At 40.1% G+C, this 7500-nt stretch overlaps 1 protein-coding gene across 1 annotated transcript in view; it reads right to left on the reverse strand.

The window, feature by feature from the left end:
* Nucleotides 1-7500, reverse strand: part of LOC128700677 (homeobox protein DLL-1-like) — a 67908-nt gene that overhangs the window by 52954 nt on the left and 7454 nt on the right. The gene's annotated exons all lie outside the window — the stretch shown is intronic.

Consider the following 7500-nt stretch of genomic DNA (forward strand, 5'->3'; position numbering starts at 1 on the left):
GTGATTATTCAATTCGAAGAATTACCGCTGCCCTCTCCATACTCGCATGGAACGTTATAACCTGTGGTCCGCAACGTGCTCTATGATATCCTATAGGGTTAGAGTTTCCCTTTGAATAATAATTTTTATACTTCTTTTAATGTTAAAATAAAATTATTATTATTTATTAATGCTAACAAATCTCTCTTTATATTAGTGATCAGTATGCTTTTTTATTTGCTTGTTCGTCATTGTAAATGACCTGGCGCTGGTCTTTCGTCATATGATAACCCGTTCAGTGGTGTAATTGGTTCTACGGCAGGGACGCGATCTGAAGCGACCGTAGGCGTGCGGTACTATGGACGGTGGTGTCTATTGACATCCAAGCTAATGTCGTTGCCATTTGTAGGGTCTGGTTTGGGTCACGGCAGCACGACCGCTATCTGATGGTGGTATAAGCGGCAGTGTCTACTGACGCCGATGAGAATGTGATAGGAGTTGACTATGGTGGACTACTAAGTTTTTCCCGTTAATTTTGTCTATATAAGCAACGAAACTACATATCTACCGATAGGGTCATATTCATGCCAGTATCACAATAAATTATTTTTATACAAGGCATTTTTTTTAGCTTGATTCTCTTTACATTTCGAGATTATTGAGTTCAAATGATCTGTCGAGTTATCGTCGATACAGAAGTGATTGTGAAAGTAATCATATTTTTTTCCCCCCGTCTTGAGCACGACACGCGTGTCAGTATTTGCCAGATAGGGCAGAGCCCCACTTCTGGCAGTGACAGCTCGCACTGGCAAGTCCTGACTAGATATATTTACACTTAAAATGGGAAGCATATTGTTATAAAAGAGGGGTCATGTTTCGTGAGTATAATTAGCGTAATAGCTTATCATTAGAAACAAATACTAAGAAAACATAATTCTTCTATTGTGGCAACGCTCTGAACATAAAAACTTCTGGCACTCCTTAATAATGCTGGATGAAGTACTTGTTTCATGTAGTCTGAGAGAGCCACATAGACCTCAAACCGTCTGCTGGACCCTCCACAACGAACATTCAGTATTTCACTCTAATCTGTTATGTTTAAAGTCAGTTTACTGTTTATACGAGTCATTGAGCCTTCATGCATTATCATCAAGAATTCTTTAATCCCTAAAATATAGATAAAAGCAAACTCGGTGTGTTTACACTGAGATACCTTGGCTTATTGTACCCTGCGATAGTCTGGTTATCTCGATACATTCTAAAACTGCCCACACACATTATGCCCTCGAAAACGCACATCATGATGAGACCATGTGTTCTGCAATACGCATTTCCGAAGGAATCTGGTTAAGTTTTTCGAAAGAAATATAGGAAATAAACTGTAAACGGTACGTTGAAATAAGTTACTCATGGCCCAAGAGCCACTTCCTTTTTGTAGGGTACAAGCACTCTGCATCATACTCAGAGGAAGTATGATGCATCTCCGGTTCATCCCAATGGCTTCAATACCAAGAAAGATATAATACACATTTATAACATTATCCAAAGGTCCTTCTTAGAAAATGTCGGTCTCGGAGATGCTATCAACGTGTCAACCAAAAAAAATTGACGTCCTGCTGCAGATTTATTAATTTTATTCTCCAACATTTTATTTTCTCGGAAATGTTAGCCTACTTCTGTATTTCTATTAGGAAATACAAATGTTAGGAATGCTTGGTAAAACATTTAATACATTTTTTTACGTTGGTCGTTGGGCAGTGCCTGACCAGTCAAGCTAACACCGTACGTTGGATTACGCATGGTCAGCATTAACAGCCTGGATGGTCAGGCCCTGATCCATAGTGAGGCCTGGTCATGGACCAGACCGCGGAGGCGTTGATCCCCGGAACTCCCTCCAGGTAGACAGGCCTTTACTATTATTTAAATATCACGTGGACTACGATACCTTGCGAATATTTTTAAATATTATTGTTCTTTAATAACAATTTGATTTAATGATTCGATGCAAAACAGCAAGAAACAGTTGCATGTAGTTCACAGTTATATTTCACCTTCCGAAATAATTAGGACATGTTATTACTGTTATTATTCACAAAAAATGCTATACCCATGCGAGTCATTCTGCGTGCTAGAAGTAATAAACTAGAAGTCAGGTGAAATAAGGCTGGTTAAGGACCGGGTCGCGGGGGCGTTGACTCCCCAGAACGACCTCCACTGCAGTTTATTCCTAAAAGCTGTTGGTGAAAGATGTGTAAGCATTGATCAAGACGTTTATTACGGAAACGTTTTGCCAGTCCTAATACTGAGCAGCTAGAACAAGCAGTATGTATGTATGTATATATATATATATATATATATATATATATATATATATATATATATATATATATATTATGTAAGAAAGGTCAGGTGAACATAGGTTAAAAGCGGCGTAACCTATTAGAGAAAATGGACAATAGCTTGCCGTTTCTCGACGTATTCCATAGGGGAAGATACCCTTCTATTCCAAGTTTACAGGAAATCCACGTACAGTAATGTTTTAATACACTTATATTCCCATCATGTAAGCAGGACCAAACGAGGCCTCAGGATAGGATTTTTTCTTATAGCTTTTAAGAATTCCAGTTCGCAGTACCTAGAAGAGTGTAAACTTAAACATCTTGAGCGGACCTTCCTACAGCTCCACTTCCCACCACACTGCATCAACTGTTTCGGGGAGAGGGCTACGAACAACAAGAACAACAGGCAACACAACTGACCTGGTCATCAAATACATCGTTTTATGAATTAGTAATGTAGCTTCTAATTTGTCATCATTAATGGCTGTCATATGACAGAAGACACCAATTCCTTGACCTCCACGAAAAAATGAATATCAGGCATACAGACAGTTCGGTTACCAAGGCTGCCGTGTACATTATACCTTTCGGAAGATGTGACAAAAAGTGAGCAGGCGAAATAACCAGAACAGTTGAACTCAGACTTGGAGAACATTAATACGCCTGCAACTTAGACGACCAAAAAAGCCTGCGTATAACAGAACAGCACAGGTGCACATTATGAAGTGCAATGAAGCGAAAAATAGAGACACATGTGCAACATCTGGGTATCTTTATTGTAGACGTTTCGCCATCCAGTGGCTTTATCAATACAAATTCCAGGACATAACTTGAAGACGGGAGAACTATGTACAGAAGATGAGGTAATCGTGAAGATTATGTACAACTAACCCATCTCTTTGGGTAGGACCTACTTCCACTGGGGAATCCCGCCTACCAGTGACTATGCCCTCGTCTGCTACCCGTCCCATTTCTACCTGACGTTGCTATATAAGCGTCAGGCGCCTTGCTTCTGCTTCAGAATCTCCACGACTATGGTGCTCTTCGCACCTACTGCTAGGTTGAGGGACTGATTACCTCATCTTCTGTACATAGTTCTCCTGTCTTCAAGTTATGTCCTGGAATTTGTATTGATAAAGCCACTGGATGGCGAAACGTCTACAATAAAGATACCCAGATGTTGCACATGTGTCTCAATTTCATCCTGTCGGTATTGTATACCATTCTTGTACAAGCGAAAAATAGTTTGCTCAGACGCAAGTGCTTCTCAGTAGCAATCGCCAGCACCATACCACAGAAGCCGGGCAACTGTAGCATATCCATAACGTTGGCCAAACGATTTCTACCCAACAGTGACATTACCATTAGATGATACCAAGTTTGGCCAGGGAGCCCTGCAGGAGGCCTATTGGCGGCCCACCCCAGGTAGACGCTACTAGCTCTTCTAATCTATTACCCCACTTATAACCTGCGTTCACTTGACCTCTTGTACTACCTGTAGGTTACTTGTGACCTGTAGGTCACCGTCCTTGCGGCCCGGTCCCAGACCAGGCCTGGTTGCTGGCCTGAGCAATCAGGTTATTGGTGTCCGTTTATTCAAGATACTTTGTGTTAGGGCTGAAGAATTTTTTTTTAGCAATAAATGTCTTGATTAGTGCATGTATGTCTTATGATGAGTCAGTAATGATACTCTTCAAATTATTTGTTCTCTCCAGACTGGAATACTGTTGTAAGCTAACGGCTGCCTTCAAGGCAGTCGAGACTGCCCCCAGCGTTTCCAGTGCCCGAATAAATTCAGTCAGGTATCTAAACTCTAGGGAACGCTAGGTCTTTTCATCTGCATTCCTTACTTTAGTGAGAGTGGAACATCATAATTTACACGTGGACAATCTTGAAGGGACTTGTCCCAAATCTGCACACCGAAATCACTGGTAGATGTGCAGAGTACCTCCAATAAATAGCCGGGGCGTGACGAGTACACTGAGAGAGAACTAGACGAATGTCAGAGGTCTATGATTTTTCAATGGCCTCCCTTCGTTCATAACGAGAACTGCTAACAAGACTTTGGCTGTCTTCAAGAGGGAACTTGACAGGTTCCTCAGATCAGTTCCTTACCAGCTGGGTTGGTGGTTGAGATCAGTGGTCACTGAAACTCTCTACCTGTTCTGCTATCTTGGTAAATTATTGTAGTGTTACAGTACACCATAGCTAGGTTTTTGTAGTGTTTCAGAATTTAAGGTGTTGAAAGAGGAGGTTCTACTTCTCATAGAGGAAAATAAGAAACTGAAAATTTGCTTGGATAAGTATAACGATGAATGTGTGGTGGTTGAGGGTAGTGAAGGGAAATAGGTTATTAGCATCGAGGGGTAAGGTTGGTAGTAATAACAAATGGGAAGTGATTTCCAGTAAAGGAAGAAACATTAAACTGAGAAAGATTAAAAGAGCAGATTTGAAGGTAGAAAATCCCTTTTCTGTTCTCCAGAGCGATTGTACTTCAGTAGTCAATGCGGATAAAGGTACCATCAACTGCTCTCTTAATAAAGGCAAGACTGTCTTCCTGGTTGGAGACTCACACGCAAGATATATGGACTGTGCTCTCTGTAACAAGGATAGGAAGGTGAGATAAAGGGTGTTTTCCTGGAGCTGGTGTTGGTGACACAGTCAACATTTTGAATAATGTCAGGTACCGGGAACAAGCCCATTGTTTGTCTCTGCTGAGGGAAATAATACTGAGAAAGGCAGGAAACAAGAGCTGCTAGTTAAGCACAGGAAGGGATCCCACTCATTTGTAGCATTTTCCTTAGGAGTGGACATTGAACAGATGGCTAGGGCAGTTGGTGTAAATTACTAGTTAGACAAGTGCTGCAAAGAACTTGAGATCCCATTCGTTGATAACTGGGATCATTTTTTATGACAGACACATGTATGCAAGGGACGGGATACTTTTTTCTTGGGCAGGAGTGGTAGCGTTACCCCACTCTGTCGAGAGGGCCATTTCTGAGTTGTCTAGTACCTTAAATTGATAGATGACGGAAGTATGGGTGTGTGTGATAACTGAGTTGTAGCACGAAGGATGAAATCAAAGATTCCCAAGAAACCCCAGGAAAATGTTAAATTGTTCATCATATTGTTATTAATAAAAGCATTGAAATCGGTTATCAAACAATGGGAGGCAGTCGAGGGCGGCGAATGACTAACTGTTTTACTATTCTAATAGTATGAACGCTAAAAAGATAGACGAACTAATATTAATTGCATATTCAAATAACATTGATATTGCAACAACAGAGACCTAGTTCAACCTGAAAGATAGAGAAATGCCTTCTGACTACCACATTCAATACTATAAATTATTCCACACCGATAGGGTCAACAGGAAGGCTGGTGAAGTGGCCATGTATATCAGAGATAATTTAAGCTATTGCATCAGACAACATATAAAAGTGGAAGCTACGGGCACTGAATCTGTTTGGCTACAGTTTCTCGAGGGACGTGAAAATCTAACCCTCGGTGTGAAAATTTACAGACCCCCAAACCTTGATAAGGAACACAGTAAACGTTTATGGGATAAAATTAATAAAATACCTAGAGTCCAAAATGTTATTGTAACGGGAGATTTTTTTTAACAGTGACCAAATTGAGTGGAGCAATTTGACAAGAAATCTAGCGGCTTTGTAGATATACAGGAATGTGTTTTAAACGATGTGACAAAACCAACTATAGAAAATAATGTGCCTGACTTGCTTCTACCTAACAAGGAATCTCTAAATAATCTTTAAGTAAATGATGAAGTTGGAGAAATTGGTCACAAATTATTTATTTTCAATATCTCATGAAATTACCTTAATAACTCTGTTCAAGTCAAGGTCCCTGATTTTCGTGAAGCCGATTTTGTGGGGCTGTAGGATTATCTGATGGGTGATTATCCTATGGAGCAGGTAAGTGGAGATGGTTGCCAAAATGACTTTTTCAAAGCACAGTACAAGCTGCCCAGGCAACATATATCCGAAAATGACCCTAAATGGCTAAACAATGCATTAAAATCTCATAGGTTAAAAGAGAGGTATTTGCAGACGAATCAGAAGTGGAAGAGGACATTTATGGAATCAGAATATTCAGATAAAGATAAAAAAAAAGGGGGGGGGGAAATTAAAATGAATTATGAAGGCAAGTCAAGGTCAGCTTACTTTCAGTGGCCAAAAAAAAAAATGCGTATAGTTTTTAACATATATTTCCTTTCAGCTAGTATGCAGAAAGATACTGGCAAAATTCCATTAATCAATAATTATATAGGTCAAGACGAAAATAAGTTATGCAAGATGAAAGTCACCAATGACATGGTTCCGAAATAAAGACCAAAACAAATCACCGGACCCTGATTGACTGTTCTAAAGGGTTATAAAGAAATGTAATGATGAACTTAGTAAACCACTTGCTAGTCTTTTCTGCAGATCACTACAAACGGGTATGGTGCCAAATAAGTGGAAAATGGAAATGTAGTAACTATCTGTAAAGCGAGAGACAGGTCATTAACTTCGAATTATAGACCAATTAGCCTAGCCCTCATTGTGGGGAAAATTTGATGGAATCAGTAATTGCCGAAGCAATTCGAAGCCACTTTGAAAGATATAGGCTGATCATTGAAATTCAGCACTGTTTTGCAAAAGGGCGTTCTTGTCTTGCAAATTTACTATTATCACTAAGGTATTGAAGGCGGAAGAGCATGATAATGAATACGATATTGTGCTCACAGATAGGAGACTGTTGAGGAAAGTAGAAGCACACGGAATAGGAGGGGAAATTTTTCCTTGATCAAGGCGTGGTTGATCCATAGGCAACAGTTTGCTTAAACAGGGAGAAATCAAAGTGGAGACGCATCACAAGCTGTGTTCTACAGAGTTAGTACTAGGCCTTTTTATTGAGAATATGTTTAAACGACATAGCTGAGAGAATGAACAGTGACATAAGCAAGTTTGCCGATGACTAAAATAGGCCGTCAGATGAATTCTGATGAGCGCTACAGGAAGATCTGGATAGGTCAGATAAATTTTATGTAGACAAATGTAAGGGTCTAACCCTGGGAAGAAGAGACTTTTTGCCACTAATCACTGTCTTGCCAGAGGCCTGCCGACGTTACACTTAGATGTCCCTCCAAGCTGCAATATCTCTACCCTTCAGAGTG

The sequence above is a fragment of the Cherax quadricarinatus genome, chromosome 56, assembly GCF_038502225.1.
Source record: "Cherax quadricarinatus isolate ZL_2023a chromosome 56, ASM3850222v1, whole genome shotgun sequence".
Classification (NCBI taxonomy): domain Eukaryota; kingdom Metazoa; phylum Arthropoda; class Malacostraca; order Decapoda; family Parastacidae; genus Cherax; species Cherax quadricarinatus.